Source organism: Anser brachyrhynchus (genome assembly GCF_964034855.1).
Source record: "Anser brachyrhynchus genome assembly, chromosome: 2".
NCBI classification, from domain to species: Eukaryota; Metazoa; Chordata; class Aves; order Anseriformes; family Anatidae; genus Anser; species Anser brachyrhynchus.
This window is the reverse complement of record NC_137695.1, coordinates 132,200,726-132,220,488: the sequence shown is the minus strand read 5'-3', so window position 1 is coordinate 132,220,488 and position 19,763 is coordinate 132,200,726. Positions and strand designations below refer to the sequence as shown.

The 19,763-nt window shown below is 37.7% G+C and overlaps 1 long non-coding RNA gene across 1 annotated transcript in view; it reads left to right on the top strand.

The window, feature by feature from the left end:
* Nucleotides 1–6,363: 6,363 nt before the first annotated feature.
* LOC308189220 overlaps nucleotides 6,364–19,763 on the top strand; it is an 87,966-nt gene continuing 74,566 nt past the window's right edge. The window contains exon 1 of the long non-coding RNA XR_013946153.1: nucleotides 6,364–6,915. This is a non-coding gene — a long non-coding RNA (uncharacterized lncRNA). The remainder of the gene's footprint in view (nucleotides 6,916–19,763) is intronic.

Genomic DNA, 19,763 nt, shown 5'->3' with positions numbered 1-19,763 from the left:
GCTGCAATAACCGATAGCTAACGTACGAAATACTTTTTTCTAGTGCAGTGCTCTAAGATACTGAATTTAGCCTTGGGGTAACCAAAGAGACAGTGATTAGCTGCTCATTCCAATTGCTTTTGAGATTAAGTATTGAGATTAACCACTCAAAATATGTTCTTTTAAAGGATTAAAAAGTAGGAAATAAATAAATAAAACAAAAAACTACAAATTCAATTCAGAGAAAAGAAAGTCAGTCCTAAATGGTATTATCACTACCGTAGAAACTTTATGAGAGCTGAAGTGGTGGAGTGAGGTTTAGAAGCTGCTGAAACTCCCATGAAGACCAGAAAAGATATAAACAGTACTGAATATTAACTATCACCTAATTAAAATCTTTCTTTCTGAGGAGAGGATCTACACTGAACAGGGCAATAATTTATTCTTCTGTGGACTCTACAGACATATTTTCCTGCACTCTGTAGGATATCTAGAAGTTCAGAAAGGGAGCATGACTGCTGTGAATCTTACAGGTTTCTGATATGAATGTAGACTCCATCTTAAACAGTTTCTTTATGGATGATAGACAACAGTTGACAGTGAGATGTTTTAGGTATGGGTAAGCCATGGATATCTCATGGAAACATTGTTACTGCTTTTTTACTGCAATTTTTGTGTGAATCTGGAAAGTTTATAAAAAAAAAATCTAACCTTCTCTGTCTTAGTATTTCTAAAATAAAGATATTTATTTATTTCAAAGGAATGCTTTTCACTGATTCCTTCATTCACCCATACTTTTAAAATACTGTAATAAATTAAAAAAAAAAAAAGAAGAAGAAGAAGAAGAAGAAAATGGCGACTGTTTTAGATTTATATCTTCATAATAGATGTGTGTGTCTAGGCAGAAACTCACTATGGACTACCTTCTGGAAGAATGAACTTAGAAAAATATTGGGTCATGGAGAAGTTCAAGCAATAAAATGTTGAGCAAACTGGGACTCTTTAACTATTAGCAGAAATAAGAAAAAGATAACATGATAATAGCCTACAAAATGCAAACTGACACAGTAAAGCCTAAGAGAAATCCCCTTGTTCATAAAACTAGGTTTGCTAGAGAAATTTTTTGATTAAACAATTTTCCTTTGTTTTGTGGAAAACTATGTGTTCCAGGGAGCAAGAACAAAGTATATTTCCTAAATTAGTTAAAAAAAAAAAATGTTTATGAATGACTATATTGTATTTAACAACAAAACAAATCTTAATAATGAAGTTTGTTATATCTTTTGATCCAATCAACTAAATCACCATAACAGTTTTTTCTTTTCATATTTTTAAGCATAATTTCCCATTTTTTTTTTGAGTTCAAAGCAAATTTTATGCTTTAGTAGACCTGAACCAAGTCTGAGCATGTGTTCACAAATTTTCTTACTTTCCCTATTTCTTCTAAAGCCCAGACAAAAACAAATCTTAAAAAAAAAAAAAAAAAAATGCCCATAGTTTAGAAAAAATAATTTCTTTGCCTACTTTTCTTATACTCTTGGTAAAACTTCACAGTACCTACTTTTGTTCTACAGCCCTGCAAAAGACCATCAGCAGGCCCAGTAACTTAATATGTCCTGACTTATCTGTCAGGAGGGAGAGCTATTTCCTTCTATTGTCAGAAAAAGTCTGACAATACTTATCTGACAATATCTTATCAAGATATTATCAAGATATTATCAAGATATTATCAAGATATCTTATCAAGATATTGTCTGACAATGATATCTGACAGTGCTTATCAAGGCTCTCCTGTGCACACAGAGCAGTTGTAATACATTTGGTGTCCATTGTGCTCATTTGCACAAGGATGAACAGAGTTGTTGTCCACGATGAGCAGATCTCAACATAGCTGGACTAACTTAGTTGGCTCAACAAAGACTTTACAGAAACAGTTATTTGTTTCCTGTCCTTTCATGTAATTACTATATGTCTTCAAAGTAAACTGTTTAAGCTTTCATGAGTTCAGCATGTCAAGCTATTCATGTCTATTCCAGGATCTGAGATATTCCACAACAACAAATCTTTTCCCAAGAGCTCTTACTTCCCCAGCGTGTTCTCAGCAAACGGAAGGTCCTTTACAGTAGCTAGAGAAAATTTCTGCTTCCATTGGATTTTTCCACTGTGCTTTCTGTAGGATTTAGGATACAGAGCATGTAGAACATAGGGCAAGTATAAAGTCCTTTATACTAATAATTGTGCAAAAGTTTTCCTATTTCCCCAGCAAATACCAGCCAGCTTGTATTTGCACAAGATAATCATCACACTTCTGCTTCCTCCTCAGTCTGACGGCATAGGAGGAAGACAGCAGAGAACTGTCAAGAATAGAATATAGAAATCTCGGTGCATTCATCAACCCTTTTTTCTCAGTCCTCTTACCTAGTAAAGGACCTAAAAAAAAAATGATGGCATGAAGAAAAACATATTATAGGAAATATATATTTACCCATATATTATTCAATTAGATTCAATGAAAATGTCACAGAAAATAAGGGAGACCAGGAATGATCAGAGCTCAGATGGAAAAGAAAATCACAGACTCATAGAACCATAGAATCATTAAGGTTGGAAAAGACCTCCAAGATCATCTGGTCCAAACATTCCCCTACCACCAATGTCACCCACTAAGCCATGTCCCTAAGCATCACGTCCAACCTTTCCTTAAGCACCCCTAGGGACAGTGACTCCACCACTTCCCTGGGCATGCCAATGTCTGACTACTCTTTCTGAGAATAAATGTCTCCTAATTTCTAAACTAAACCTCCCCTGGTGCAACCTGAGGCCATTCCCTCTAGTCCTATGTCTATTGATCTGTGAGAATAGGCTGACCCCCAGCTCCCCATAGCTTCCTTTCAGGTAGTTGTAGAGAGCAATATGGTGTCCCTTGAGATTCCTCTTCCCCAGTCTAAACAACCCCAGTTCCCTCAGTCGCTCCTCATAAGACTTGTGTTCCAGTTCTTTCACTAGCTTTGTAGCCCCTCTCTGGACATGTCCAGAGGGCTTTGATGTCCTTCTTGTAGTGAGGGGCCCAAAACTGAACACAGTACTTGAGGTGCAGCCTCACAAGAGCATAATACAAGGGGACAATCAACTGCTGGCCACACTATTCCTGATACAAGCCAGGATACCATCAGCCTTCTTGGCTATCTGGGCACACTGCTGGCTCATGTTCAGGTGAGTATCAATCAACATCCCTGGATCCTTTTCCTCTGCACAGCTTTCCAGCCACTCTGTCCCAAGCCTGTAGTGCTGCATGGGGTTGTTGTGGCCAAAGTGCAGGATCCAGCACTTAGCCATGTTGAATCTTATCCTATTGGCCTTTGCCCATCAACCCATCCTGTCCAGGTCCCTCTACAGAGCCTCCAGCAGTACCCTCCAGCAGACTGACACTTCCCCCCAACTTGGTGTCATCTGCAAACTTACTGAGGGTGCACTCAATTCCCTCATCCAAATCACCAATAAAGATATTAAAGAGGATGGGCCCCATCTCCGACCCCTGGGGAACACCCCTGGGGAACGGTCACCAGCTGGATTTCACTCTGTTCACTGCCTCTGTCCAGGCCCAGCTGTCCAGCCTGTTTTTAATTTAGCAAAGAATTTACCTGTCCAAGCCATGGGCTGCCAGCTTCTCCAAGAGAATACTATGAGTGACGGTGTCAAAGGCTTTGCTGAGGTCTAGGCAGACAATGCCAACAGCCTTTCCCTCTTCCACCAGGTGGGTCACCCGGTCATAGAAGGAGATGAGGTTTGTCAGGCAGGACTTGCCTTTCATGAATCCATGCTGACTGGGCCTGATCTCCTGGTGGTCCCACATATGCTGCATGATAGTATTCAAGATGACCTGTTTCATCACCTTTCCTGGCACCGAGGTCAGGCCGAAAGGCCTGTGATACCCTAGGTCCTCCTTATGACCCTTCTTATAGATGGGCATCACATTACCAAGTCTCCAGTCATCCGGGATCTCTCCAGATGATCAAGACCACTGATAGATGATGCAAAGTGGCCCAGCAATCACATCCACCAACTCCCTTAGCACCCTTGGGTAGATTTCATCTGGCCCTATGCACTTGTGACAGTCCAGGTGAAGCAGCAGGTCTCTAACTGTTTCTACGTGAACTGTCAGGGAGTTCTTCTGATCCCTGTCCCAGACTTCCAGGCCGGGAGGTTGAGTACCGCGAGGATAAGTGGTCTGGTTAGCAAATGCAAATGTAAAGAAGGCATTAAGAACCTCAGCTTTTTCCTTATACTCAGTAGTCCTGTTTTCCCCCGTGTCCAGTAAAGAATGGAGATTCTCCATGGCCCTCCTCTTGCCATTAATATATTTATAAAAACACTTTCTGTTATCCTTAACCATAGTGGCCAGGTTGAGCTCGTACTGGGCTTTGACCTTCCTGATTTTTTCTCTGCATATGCTAACAACTTCCTTGTACTCTTTCCGAGTTGCCTTTCCCTTCTTCCACTGGACATAAACTCCCTTTTTCTCCTGGAGACTCAGCAAAAGTTCCCTGTTCAGCCATGCCAGTCATCTTCCCTGCCAGCTCATCTTATGGCACACGGGGACTGCCTGTTCCTGCACCTTTAATTCTTCCTTTTTGAGGAGCGTCCAGCCTTCCTGTACCACTCTGCCCTTCAGGACTGACTCCCAAGTGACCCTCCCAGCAGTGTCCTGAACAATTCAAAGTCTGCCCTACGGAAGTCCAAGGTAACAGTTTTACTGGCCCCCTCCTGACTTTACCAATAATAGAGAACTCTACCATTTCATGGTCACTCTACCCGAGACAACTCCCTACCACCACATCTCCCACCAGTCCTTCTATGTTCATGAACAGTAGGTCTAGTGGGACAACCCCACTTGTAGGCTCACTAACAGCTGAGCCAAGAAGCTAACAATCATACAAAACCCTATGAGCAAATATTAAATATTATTTCATGTTTCAGGTCTTTAGAACTAAAGTTCTCCTTCACAAGAGCAGATTATCCCAGGCTTACACACAGTGATGACTAGATTACTTTCCCTAGAAACATCTTATCTTGGCCAAGGCTGGACACGGGACTCCAGACTTAATTAGGAATAAGAATCATATTATTCTTATCCATAATATTAACCCATCATTTAAAGAAAGGAATCCACAATATGGAAAACACAAATTCCAGATCATTCCAGAAGCTATAGTTTGGAATGGTGGGGTTGCTGTACAATTTATTCCACAGTTTTCTTAACTTAGAATCACATTAATATTCAGGGAAAGACTGCAAAATATATGACATTTAGAGCCAACTCATTCCAAGCTTCCTCTTGTGACTGATTGTGTTGGGGGTGAACAAGAGCTATACTACGTAAACTTTCTTAATTGCCTCAGGATCCTTTGAAATAGAGTCACAAAATTGGCTTTATATTCCTAACTACCCATTACCTGAGCACAATTGCTCTGGAACAGATTGCAGTGCTCCAGGCTAGGAAGTTTGTTATATATGTTTACAGGATAAACAAGCATGAAATTAACTTCATCAGAACTGCCCACTATACCCCAAAAACCTGTTAGTGATGGGTGACAATGAATAAGCCCAGACTGGTTTCCAGCATTGAATATTCAAGGTTCATAATGATGTCCATGGGGTAAGAAGTAGTGAGCAACAGAGGGTGAGCAAGACAGCTTCTGAACTAAACCCAACAGGCACTAAAACAGACATTGGACTTCCTTTACCTCTTTTACTTTATAATAAAGCAGATGGAGAGGGTGTTACATGTCTAATTACAGTTAATATATTTAACCTCATATCTCATGATTTAGCACATACAGTAGTCAGGTTTTCATGAAAGCACTTCATCATTTCTATTCTTTTTTGCCCATTCCTTGTTTTTAATTTCAGGCTAATCTCTGATTTATACTAAAAGTCTTTCACTTTTAAGGACTGTGGCAAATGAACTATGCCTATATTCAACATATGCCATACCACAGTTTTCTTATGTTTTTTTTTTTTTTTTTTTTTTATGCCAGAAAGCAGTTCAGCAGTTTTCTTATGCTTGAAAGAAATATAGAAAAAGAAAAGCAAAGAGATCACCCTCGATGAGCCATCAGCTTTAATTAGACATTTCTTTAATGGAAGATGATACCTATGTTTCAAGTGGCTTACTGGCTCTCAGTTTCTTCACTTCTTACTGTTTTTGTTGTTGTTTGTTTTTTCAATCCATAACTAAACATTAGTAACATGATGTAAATGAACAGAACAATAATTTTAAAATTAACACTTATATTGAGAAAAATTAAATGTGAAATTAGAAACTGGAGCTAACGTCAAAACATCACGCACAAAAAAAAAGAAAAAAAAATAGTGACTTTAAAAACAAGCAAAGCCTTGCAGTAAGTGTGATAGGACAAATATTTAGGAAACTAGGGCCTGTTTTCAGACACTAAATAATGTCCCATTTTGGGGGGAGGCTTATAACTAATTTCTTTTAAGTACATATAGTAAGTCAGTAATTTAAACTGTTACTCAGCAGTGTTACTACAGGGTTGAAAGAAGAAAACTAAACTGTGTGCCAATCAAAAAAGACTTGATCCTGCTATCTTTCCTTACTTTCCAATTTGTTTAGTTAGAAATTGCTTACAACATACAATCAGTATTTTATTTATCCAGCTAGCTTGAGTCTGTGATGTTGATTTCCTAACCACTGCTATAAAAAGAGCAGCCCGTGAGAAAAACAGACAGACACAGCTAGCTCTGAACAGAACTACTTTATTCAGCTGCAAAAGAAACTCCATCTGTTTATTCTGCTCCAGAATAAATCTTAGAAGTAATCTCTGTGTGTGGTGTAAAGGAAGACTGAAAGCCAGCTGATTCTTATGGAATGAAAATGTATGAGGAAATGTGGGAAGAAAAATCTGCAAGCAATCAGTAAGTTTTATGTACAAAAAGGAATCTTTTAAACTATTTGACTGTTTAAGTCAGAGGCATTAGTGATGGTTTGAAAATTACAGTATCTAAATAAATTTTCATTCTCTATGCCAATAGTAATAACGCATTTGTTTGCAATACCGAATTTACCTAGATGGCACATATATTCAGGCACTTTGTTGTGTTTTAAACATTTGTGGTTTTTTTTTTTGTCTTATGTGTATAGTATTTTAAAAGCAACATTTAAAAAAAAAAATCTATGTATGTCTTCCTTTTGCCAGCTTTAGAAATGGGAAAGTGTTGATAGCTGCTGATTTCAATGACTATGAAAGTCTTTGGTGATGACAAAGATGACAAAGAAAATTATGCCTTAAAAGTTGATTAGCATTGAGACACAGCAATAGATCTTGAACTTCAGTTGAGTTAGACTAGCAGTAGATATTTAAAAACATAATTGGAAATTTTTCATTTAATGTGTATATATATATATAAACATTAAAAAAAGAAAAAAAAAAACAAGCAAGCAAACAAACAAACGAAAAACAGAACAAGAGAGAAATAAACCAGTTGCTATGAACAAAGAATAAGATTAACTATATTCTTAACACTGCCCCCGAATTCTTCCAGTCAGATTCAATACTGTGACACAAAGGCAAGACTGATTAACAGCAAGAAGAATATAAAAATGGAAATAATTACAGCTAAGTAATTACAAACTAAAAAAAAAAAAAAAAAAAAAAAAGCTTGAAATTGTGGATCTGATAATGATTTTTTAAGTTTGTTTTATTTTATTTTTTTGGAGATGGAGGATGCAATCAGACTGAAGAACAGCAAACCACATATTAGAAGGGGATGGAATAATTAACAATTAGTCCCAGATCTTAAAAAACAGACCTTAATTGAGATTTAGTTTGAAGAAACCCACCATGTCTGTAATTGTCCTTAAAGGAAAATGACATATAATACGATGTCATAGCAAACATAAACTGTGCCAAACTTACATAATGGCTTTTTTTTTTTCTTTTCTTTTCCATGGCCCATTTTCTAAGCATAGGAAAGTGCATATATCTCATCTCTGTGAACTTCAGTCAAGTATTTGATATACAGGTGAGAGAAACATATACATTAAGTTGGAGAAGATAGAGATAGGTGAAACTACAAGGTCACATGAGGGGAAATTTGGGAATACAGAGCTTTAAAAGTAGCTGCATCAACATGTAGGGACACTATTTTTGTGGACATCTTAAAGAATGGGCTTGGAAATATGGAATGCTAGTTAAAAACTGGTGAACTCCTGTTTTCAAAAGATTAGGAGTGTGTTCATGAGATTTACTATTGTGATTTTATGAAACACGCTCAAAAGAAAGATAAACTTTTGGGAATTCACAACAAAGCATTTTTCTATAAACTGGTCCTGATTGGTATGGAATAGAGAGTCATCTTGTGCAACAGCACACTGGAGTGGCAATATACTTTATATCTCTAAAAAGACAAGTAATGTAACCAAATAAAGCTTTCTTGCAAAGATAGAAATTAGTGTCGTACAAGAAAGATGTTAGACTTCATTTGTAACTGGGTGTTTAATATCAGATACATGTGTTCAAGAAAAATTAAACTGAAACAGAAGAGGTACAGTAACTTCAAGATTGCTCGGGGTATGGAAATGTTTTATGATGAAAATTAGTAGCTTTATGTAAGGCAATCATGTTTACAGTAGCTGGAAAACTGGCTTTTGAGGGACCCTCGGCTCCATCAGAATTCTCTCAAAATCAGCACTGAGAAACCATTCAGAAGTCTAGAATACAAATTTGCTGGTATTTCTTCATTATTATTATTTTTTTAAATATAGAGATGTTGCTGCATTTTGCTGGTAAAATGTAGCCTCTTCCATTTTGTTTTCTTGTGCTACATATCTGGAAAAAATAGACATAACGGTGCTGTTCATTCAAAGCAAGGATGTCGGGGATATTGATCTCAGAGGCAGCAGGTATTGCTGCCTCCATCACTTTTATCCCCCTGCCATCAGCCTTGCTCATAAGTCTGACTCTCCAGGGTTTTCCCCAAGAGTCTCTTTTCCATCCCTAATTCTCTCTCTTCTTTTCCTTCCATTTCTCAGTGGGAAAAGCCCATATCAAGCCTTTATTCTTTGGACAGCAACATTTATTTTTGCTTATACTGCAGAGAACCATAGAAATTAGCAACCATAAAAAAGGAATAATTTGACCCTAGAGAAATGTTAATGTTAAGTGATGAAATGCAGATAAAGTAGATTGGAAACACAGCTTCTGTAATGTAAGCCTGACACAAGAACATTGCAAGGACCAGTTATGCACTATCTTCCCATGGATTGCCATCACATGATTTTCTGCACCCCTCATTTGATCTATATAAGTATTCTCAGTCTCTTTTATGAAGACTCTTTAGTTGCACTTGTTTGTAACAAGGAAAATATTGGGTGACCTCTGACACAAAAGGGTTGTCCAGTATTAGACTCATCTCAGACCCAATCTCAGATCCAGGTATATCAGCTTTTGGTATTTAATGCATTGGCATGATGGTTTACACTTACAACCAATTTTATTGGACAGTCTATATAGTTAGCTGCCTGTTTCAAGTGTTTTTTACACTGTGATTATGGACATATATCAAGCAAATGCCTAAGAAAATAATAAGATAAAAAAGAAAATAAAAATATAGTTATAAGACACTTTGCTCTGCAAAACTAAAATGCAATTCAGCTTCAGAAGGATGAATGAGTGCCTTTTAAAAGGCAGCACTTAGTGAGTGATGAGGTTCACTATAATGAGAATTCTGTGCAGAAAAAAAAAATATATATGATTAAATACCACTGTACTATACCTCTGTTATTTTGTATTGCGCTGTTTATTCTAGTTCTCTTTTATTTCACAGTTTGTCCATACCCAGTTAAACTATATTAAAAAAAGAATAAGGATTTTTCTTTTTCAGCCATGTATTCAGCTTTCATACTATAGTTAATGGGATTTCATTACACTATCAGGAAAAGTGATATCTAAATTTATACAAACAATGATCTCTTCAGTACCAGTGGTGTATTGTTCTGTACTATTATTTCTCTCTTTTTGCTGCATATCTGGAATATTTGCATCACAATTGTTGAAAGTCTCTTTGGCTGTGCAACTCTGAACTATGAGCTGAGTTGTATTAATGGCAATTCCTCTCAGGTTGAAAGTTTTGTTTTGTTTTGTTTTGTTTGTATTGTATTTAATGCTTCTGTAACATTCTGTGATCAAGCAAGGAGAAAAGATAGGTATAGAAATATTGTCTATTGTTGTCCCACTCCCATTTGGGGATGTCTAATAACCCATGCTCAAAATATCAGCTGAAACAAGTGAGAGTCAGTAGACTGAACACTTACTGCTTTGGGTATTATGAATGTCTGGGAGAAGAGATGCATAGTAAAGCTTTCTCCTGATAGCAAATTATTGAAATACCACATGATGAAACAGGCAAGATAAACCTATTGCTGCATATAATAATGTTCCATCTGCCAACACTGACAGTTTGTTATCTGTACCTTTTCCTTGCACAAGGGTTTCCCAGAAGCTTTGATAATGTTTTTATTATTATATCCTAAATGTATTTTTCATAGGCACTTATTAATAGCTGTATTTTTATCAAGGAAAACATGAGTTTCAAAGTCATTTTACATAAACTTAGTGAGCATATTTACATACATGTGTCTCAGGGAATCAGCATGTCAGACTCCATTTACAGAGGAAGTATCTGCTCTGTCTCCTTTTTAAATGGGGAACTTCCACTTAAAGGGTCTGCTCTTTTTCTTTCCAGACAAGCAGGCTGAAATCTAATTTACACAAATGTGAATAGTCAGAATGGTCAATATCTTTACACTACTACGTATGCATGCTGAAACTAACGCAAATGCATTCTGCTACCTTATTAATTACTGCTCAGAGTAACCCTTCAGGTCCAGTCAAGTTCCCAAAACCTCAAGGATAGAGATTCCACAACTTTCCTGAATAACCTCTTCCAGTATTTGACCACCCTCATGGTCTGGCGCCATCTTCTCTGTATCCTCTGGTCAGATACAGAGCTGTCTCGGCTCTCCCAGACTCTCCTCATGAGTCAGAGAGATACAGCCCAGGTTGCAATACTTTGCATTGCTTTTTGTTGAATTTCATGAGGTTCACATCACCCAATTTCTTCAGCCCATGCTGATCCCTCTAAGGAACAGTCCTGCCTTCCAGCACGCTGACTGCTGCTCCCTTAATCTGCTCACATCTACAGACTTGCTGAGACTGCCCTCCATCCTGTCACCCATGTGTTTAATGGAGATATTAAGCAATATTGTTCTTAGTTCTGATCCCTGAGGGATTCTATTGGTTACTGGCTGCTAGCTGGACTTTGTGGCACAGATGATAATAAAGATCAAGCCCAGCAGTCAAACCAGCTTTCCAACTCACCTTTATTGTCCACTTACCCAGTCTTTGTCTCACCAATTTGTGATGATGAAATTACAGAAGACTACTAAAGTCAAATTTGCAATATCCACTCCTCTTCTCTTGTTCACAGAGCCAGCCATATTATCGGGTGGGTCAGACATGATTTGCCCTCATTAAATCCATGTTGAATGTTCCATATCATATTCCTGTCTCTCAGATATGCAGATACAGCTTGTAAATGGATTTGCTCCATAATATTCCAACAGACTGAGGTTAGCCTGGCAGCATTTACCTGGGTTCCCCTTTGTTTAGTACGTTTAATAAAGTTGATATTCAAAATATTGATGTTCATAATGTGTATTAAAGTATTAAAGTATTAAGTATTAAAATTACGTAATTATTAAGTATTAAAATTCTGTGTAATATTAAAATTTTGTGTTCTTATTGGCAACATTTTTGAAAAAGATGTGTTCTTTGGAAGAGAGAAGTTTGACGTGATGAAAAAGTTATTTCTGTCTCTCAGATACTTTCTTTCAGGTACTGTCTACATCTGTCTACAATATGATAGCTCTAAGGAAAACCTTTTTAAAGGTTTTTAAAGGTTTTTAAAGGTTGAGTATAGTCTCCAAAGACAATGTTTACCTGGTCTTAAACACAGAAGACATTTTAATTAGACAAGAAAGCACAAGAGAAAATTGTTTAATAAAGTGGAGTGTAATCAGCTGCCACCTACAACTTCAGTTCAACTGTTGATTGTAGCAAAAAGAACTCTTAAGTTAATGTGACATTGAAGTGCCACAGTTGTTGGCTTTCTCAATACAAAATGTTTTGTTCTTCTAATATTATAGACCATGCTTGACACCATGTAAATATGTGTTTCTGATTCTAGGCCAAGAAACTGCACAGCAGAAGGGGGAAAAGTGTCCATTGGTCCCTTCTAGCTCTGGTTCAGTCTGACTGTTGCTGAGAGGCCAGTAGCAGATCTCATTCCACACAGCTCACTGTGACCACTCCTGTCACAGAGGACGCAACAGGAATGAGAAAGCTATTTTCGCCTGTGTTCAGGCACCAGCTGGCATTTGAGTCAGGAACATATCTTCCAGTTTAGACTTTCCTATAAGGTTTTAAGCTTAAGATGCTTCTATAGTATATGGAGAGACTTGAGTTCTCTCCTTTTCTCTTTCTCAGTGAGTTTGCAGAAAGAGCTCTGGTATAAAATCTGCTTTCACCCTTTCAATACCTTTGCTTCTCCTGTATCTGGATTTGTTTGCAAAGGTGCTGGAAAAGGGAACCTAGATCACGCTACCTAACTCAAGGGTAACATTTCTTTAGTTTCTCATCCAAAGACACACCAACATATGGGCCAGGTGTAAGAATTTAACCCCATGTAAGTATTTCTAAACATTTATTCTGTGATGTTCTTCAATAGCAACCTTAAGAGATGCTACTAAGGAAATACTGGGAAGAATGTTATATGTAATGGAAACTGTATTGTGTATATTGAGACTTCCTAATCCTTCCATCACTTTTACTCAGAGAAAACAATATTTTTTTGTTTTGTTTTTCCAAAACCTTTGACAAATATTCCACCACATCTTTTCTTCCCAATAAAAGTGTTGTCAAGTTCTCCCACACACACTTTGAAGGACTAGGAAAAAAAAAAAATTATTGGTGGCTATCTGCTGACACTCATTCCAAGGATACGTTCTAGTAGAAATACAAATCACTTTTCCTGAGGAAACATTTGACCTGTATTTTATCTAGGTAGACTTGGTTCTGCCTCTGATCTTGGATTTTCATCTCAGCTTTTCCAAAATAAATGCAACAAATAGGTCAATGTTTGCATCTAGCATTGGCAGAATTGTATGTATAAAATTGCAAAAAGTTCTAGGCAATTTTCAGAATCATACCCTACGTGATTATTACTATAAAAATGTACTGGTTCTGTAAGTCTGTGGCTTGCATTCCCTCTCACTCACTGATAGAGGAAAAGGATAAGGTCTACGACGCCATGTTTCAAAAAATAAAATAAAATAATAAAATAAAATAAAATAAAATAAAATACAGAAATTAAAAAAAAATGCAATCTTGATTTGAGTTCAAGGAGGAAGCCCAAGTGTGAGGAGATGACATTTTGTGGCTGAAAGAGCAAAGCTCTGGTGAAGTTTCCACACAGGTTGCATGTGACCTTGTGCTCCAGGCTTTAAAAATCCATATATTGCATATATGCGTATAAAGAATGCATATAAATTCAGAGAGTACCTCTGACGTATTGGTATTCTATAAGCCTGGGAACCTGTAAAATGCTGGTTTGAAAAATATATAAATTAATAAATTAACCTACATGTCATGATATTTCTACGCTCCATCTCTGAGGTTACAAAAGTCCACTCAGCTGTTTAAACCATCACAGAATCACAGAATCATCTAGGTTGGAAAAGACCTCCAAGATCACCTCTGGCCTAACACTAACAAGTCCTCCATTAAACCATATCACTAAGTTCTACATCTAAACGTCTTCTAAAGACCTCCAGGGATGGTGACTCAACCCCTTCCCTGGGCAGCCCATTCCAATGCCTAACGACCCTTTTGGTAAAGAAGTTTTTCCTAATATCCAACCTAAACCTCCCCTGATGTAACTTTAGCCCATTCCCCCTCGTCCTATCACCGGGCATGTGGGAGAATAGACCAACCCCCACCTCGCTACAGCCTCCTTTAATGTACCCATAGAGAGCAATAAGGTCATCCCTGAGCCTCCTCCTTTTCAGGTTAACCAACCCCAGCTCCTTCAGCCACTCCTCATAAGACTTGTTCTCCAGACCCCTCACCAGCTTCGTTGCCCTTCTCTCAACACACTCAAGCACCTCCATGTCCTTCTTGTAGTGAGGGGCCCAAAACTGAACACAGTACTCAAGGTGCGGCCTCACCAGAGCCGAGTAAAGGGGGGCAATCCCTTCCCTAGACCTGCTGGCCACACTCTTTCTTTTGAAAGCCAGGATGCTGTTGGCCTTTTTTGGCCAACTGAGCACACTGCTGGCTCATATTCAGCCGACTATCAACCAGTACTCCCAGGTCCTCCTATGCCAGGCAGCTTTCCAGCTACTCATCTTCCAGCCTGTAGCACTGCTTGTGGTTGTTGTGCCCCAAGTGCAGGACCCAGCACTTGGCCTTGTTGAACTTCATACAGTTGGCCTCAGCCCATTGGTCCAGCCTATCCGGATCCTCCAGCAGAGCCTTCCTACCCTCGAGCAGATCGACACATGCACATAACATGGAGTCGTCTGCAAACTTACTGAGGGTGCACCTGATCCCCTCATCCAGATCATCGATAAAGATATTAAAGAGAACTGGCCCTAGTTCTGAGCCCTGGGGGACTCCACTAGTGACTGGCCTCTGACTGGATTTAACTCCATTCACCACAACTCTTTGGGCCCAAATGCCCAGCCAGTTTTTAACCCAACAAAGTGTACGCCAGTCCAAGCCATGAGCAGCCAGTTTCTTCAGGAGACTGCTGTGGGAAATGGTGTCAAAAGCCTCACTGAAGTCAAGGTAGACCACATCCACAGCCTTTCCCTCATCCACTAAGCACGTCACTTTGTCATAGAAGGAGATCAGGTTCATCAAGCAGGACCTGCCTTTCATAAAGCCATGCTGACTGGGCCTGATCGCCTGGTTGCCCTGGAAGTGCCACGTGATGACACTCAAGATAATCTGCTCCATGAGCTTCCCTGGCACTGAAGTCAGACTGACAGACCTATAGTTCCTCCGGCCCTCCGGCCCTTCTTGTAGATGGGCGTCATGTTTGCTAGCTGCCAGTCAACCGAGACCTCCCCAGCTGCTGATAAATGATGGAAAGCAGCTTGGTCATCTCTTCCGCCAGTTCTCTCAGTACCCTCTGGTGGATCCCATCCGGCCCCATCGGCTTGCATACATCCAAGTGCTGTAGCAGGTCACCAACCATTTCCTCGTTGATTATGAGGGCCACATTCTGCTCCCCATCCCCTTCCACCAGCTCAGGGGACTGGGTATTCAGAGAACAACTTGTCTTGCCGCTAAAGACTAAGGCAAAGAAGGCATTAAGCACCTCAGCCTTTTCCTCATCTCTTGTCACTGTTTCCCCCCGCATCCAGTAAAGGATGGATATTGTCTTTAGTCCTCCTTTTCGTGTTTATATTTTATAAAAACACTTTTTTTTATCTTTAACAGCAGTAGCCAGATTGAGCTCCAGATGAGCTTTGGCCTTTCTAATTTGGTCCCTGCACAGCCTTACAACATTCTTATAGTCCTCCTGAGTGGCCCGCCCTCTTTTCTAAAGGTCATAACCCCTCTTTTTCTTCCTAAGTTCTAGACACAGCTCTCTGTTCAACCAGGCTAGTCTTCTGCGCTGGCTTGTCTTTGGGCACGTGGGGACAGTCTGCACCTAAACTAACAGTGTCAGAAGAAAGGAGAAGTACCAAAATTAAGCACTGTAATACTGTGAACAGTGAACTGTTCTCTTTCTTGTTTCTGAGGCATATGTTTCCTCTCTCTCTGTAGACAAAGGAAGAGAAGGAAGGAAAAAAAAAAAAAAGGAAAAACAAACAAACAAACAAAACCTACTGCTATAATTTCCCTTCTCCATCAGGAAATTTTTCTAAGTAAAACTACGGTTAATCACACTGCCTTTTTCCTGATCTTGTTTCTTGGTGATAAATCAATGTCAGAATGTTACATATTTTAATGATCTCTAAAAATAACTCACTTAGCTATTCCTCTATTGCACTGTTTTTAGCATCAAATATTCAAAGATTATTAGTAATAAACAACTGCTCAGAGAGCATTATTGCTTCAAAAAGGATTCTGGGAGGTCTGCCATAACGGCAAATTTCCTGTTTCTCTGATGACCCTCCATTGCATGTTTCTGTGATGGTAATGCAAAAGAAATACACTAGAAATGTGGATTTATCATGGGAAAATAATAAGGATTCTAAGGATACAGAAAATGTTTTACTTTTTTTTTCTTTTTGTAATTCTTAGAAAAATCAGAAAATAATCATTAGAATATATGTCAAGTTAGATATGCCACCCCAAAAAGAATCAGCCAAGCTTAGAACAGTGAAGCTGTGGGTTTGAAAGATAAGTAAGGAGAGATAATAGAGAGGTGAAATAATTTATCCAAATAAAGCTTTAAAAGATGCCCAGAATCTTTCAAAATTGCTTGTGGTAGAACTATTTCCTTTATTATGGTAGTCATAATGTAAACAAATAGTTGTTTTCCTTTTGTTATCTCATTTGATTTAACAGTATCACAAACATATGCAGGATTTTATGGAAAATTTCTAGCAAGAAGATTGATTATATTCTCAAAAGAAAGCAGGATTCATCAAATTAATTGGCCAACTTACCACTTGCAAAGAAAGTTAATTGATTCTTAAATAAATGTCTTTTTTCACCTCTTCCACAAATACCTTATTCCCCTTTTGCTCACAGTGGAACTACCTTAACAAAACCATGGTTTTGTAGAGCTGTAGCCAACAGACGGCTGTGACCAGACCTAAACTGGTAATGCTAAAATGGATTACCAAGGGGTATTTACACATCATCTTCTAAAGAAACATCATAATGTCCCCAAATTACTTTGTGAGTTGTCTCTTAAAGTTCTGCTTTGCTACATGTCAGCACTTTCACCTGCCATAATCCTCTGTTAAAGCCAGTGGAAAAGGGCCAGTGATATCATCACCATACTGTTTTGAGTGGAGGTTTAAAATAGAGGTTTTTCTGTTCCATGTTCTGAGATTCATATCTGTGCTCACAAATCAGTTCCACCCAGCTGGACTTCCCATCTTTTGCCTGCAACAATTGCTTGAATGAAAATAAATAAATAAATAAATAAATAAAAATAAAAGGCCCAGTAATTCACTGTGGTCAAGTGTTTCTGATAAGTGAGATGTAGGTTCACTCTTATCAGAGCAGATCTACAACTCCATGCAGCCAGTAGTATCTTTTTAATTGACATGTCAGCTTTGGATATGTTGGCAAATTTTTAAGCTATTTTTTTTCAAGGTGCTTGCAATTCTTGAAGGTTTTTACTTTCCCTTCCAGAAATATTTGAGTCACTAACAGGTGTCTTACTAGCAGCAAATAGAGATGCTGGACAGATATGTCTGTCAAAAGAACAGAAGCAAACCACATCCTTGATTTCAACGTGCCTTATGTAGACAGACAGCTAAATTTGCATAGATATGGTGTCAGTGCCCAGATGAGTTCTCAGAGCAATTCTAGCAAGCATGATCTTGACTTTCAAATCTTTGCAGCCACTACATATACTTAAATATTTCAAAGAGATATTCTAATACATTCAAAACAAACTCACTCAGGAAATCAGTTTGTTGACCAAGGTTGCAGATATCCAGTTTATATGAGAAAAATAGTTATTTTTACTTAATTGCTGTCTGTTGTAAATTCTATTTCAAGTGCAAGTCTTGCTTACTTTTTAAAAAACGTAATAAATGGTTAAAGTTTCCATTGAAAGAGCTTTCAGCTAGGAGTATTTTATTCTGCATACTTTCTCAGCATATTGCCATGCTATTCAACTGACTAGCTGGTAAACAGTTTACATTATAGGAATTGCTTAGGAATGTTTTTCCAGTACTTTTATTTAGTATATTGTTCCAGAAAGTATTGGCATATACTGCATGAGGTATTGAGCTAATTACATTCTTTTTTACCCTCATCACACAGTATGATTAATAAACAATTATATCTGAAGAAAATTATGTACTAATAAAAGTCTGCATGAATGAGTGATATGACCCCTACAGGTGTTTGAGTTAGGCTGATGTGAGGGTTCAGAAGAGGCAGGACACACTAAAAATAAGTGATATAATTTCAAAAATCATTTCAGAACATTTTGTGCTGATTTATGAGTAATAAAATGTACTGCATTATTCATATTCTGCACAACCTAGACTTGGCTAAAGTATCCATTACACATACCCTTTCCTTCTGATTATTTGATTAGTAAAATCTGAATTCTGGTTTGATGATTTTCAGAGAAAAATAGACAATAATTTATTGAAGGTTCCATACAACTGGCATCGGTGATTTTTAGAATGTCTACTTCCTTCATTATTCATTAATTACTCATGAATTTTGATTCCCACTTGTATTTTTTATTTATTATTTCTGCTCTCCTTGTTTTATACTTTGTACTGTGTCCAGTATAGAACACCTTCTAAATAAAATTGCTTTCTTCTGTATGAACAAGGGAAGTCACAAAGTTGAAAGGGTGAGACTTGGATCACTATAGTATATAAATTGATGTGAAAATTTGACTGTTCAACATAACTGGTCTTCAAGAGAACACAATCTTTAAAACAATTTTAATCTGCTAAGAAAAAAAAAGAAAAATATCTCACACATCAACGTGACATAGCAAGAATGAAGGAGAAGAGAATCCTTAATTCCCAGTCTTCCCATGAAAAATATATCAACACATGTGGATTCTTAAAACAAGCTCCAGCTGTCAATTATCTGAAAATAAGTGGTACATGCAAACATCACTGGAGAAATACAGGGAGCTTCTCTCTCTGTTTGCATATTCTGTATGGTTATTAAAGAACATTGCAGAAACTGAAACATATTTTCATTTGTACAACAAGCTTGGTGTGTTTAGAAAGTTTCTTCACTTGGGAGGTTTCATCTAACATTCTTTCTCATCCAAACAATATGGTAACTTACTTCATAATTTACATATTTGTTGACTACTGTGTGTCTTTTCATATTAGCATCACTTTTTTTCCAAAAGGATAGCAAAACTATTTCAGTGTATCCTATAAGCACTCTTGGACCCCAAATAGAGATAAAGTTGAGTAACTTCAGGTTAAAGGAATGAAACAGATGTTATATAACTGAACTGTATTGATAGTGGTTCATACAGAGCATCACAGGATCTTTCTTGAAAATTTACTGTGGTTTTGAATAAACCAATGTGTTACATCCAGGTATAGCTTAAATTTTAACCTGTATTCATTCACCTTCATATTCTACAAAAACAGAGGTTTCTTCAATGATTATCATTATGAGCGACACTAAAATAAGATTCAGTCTGAAAAAATAAATAAATAAAAGTGAGATAATACACTTTGGAAAATTATTTTGTGAAATTTAGCTGTGGTTCAAGGAAAAATGAAAAACAAGAAGCAGAAATATTCATGTAAACTGTAGAACATTAGTAGATATATAACCAGATATATGTTTACAGGATGATACAGCTCTACTGAAATCTATGCAATTTGGGAAATTACATTCACAATCATAGACATTGTTATAGACCAGAAAAATTATAGACCTTCTGTTTTTGACATTGATCAGACTACATCTAATGTCTGTAGATATGACTCCTCAGCATTATGAAGGCAGCATTAA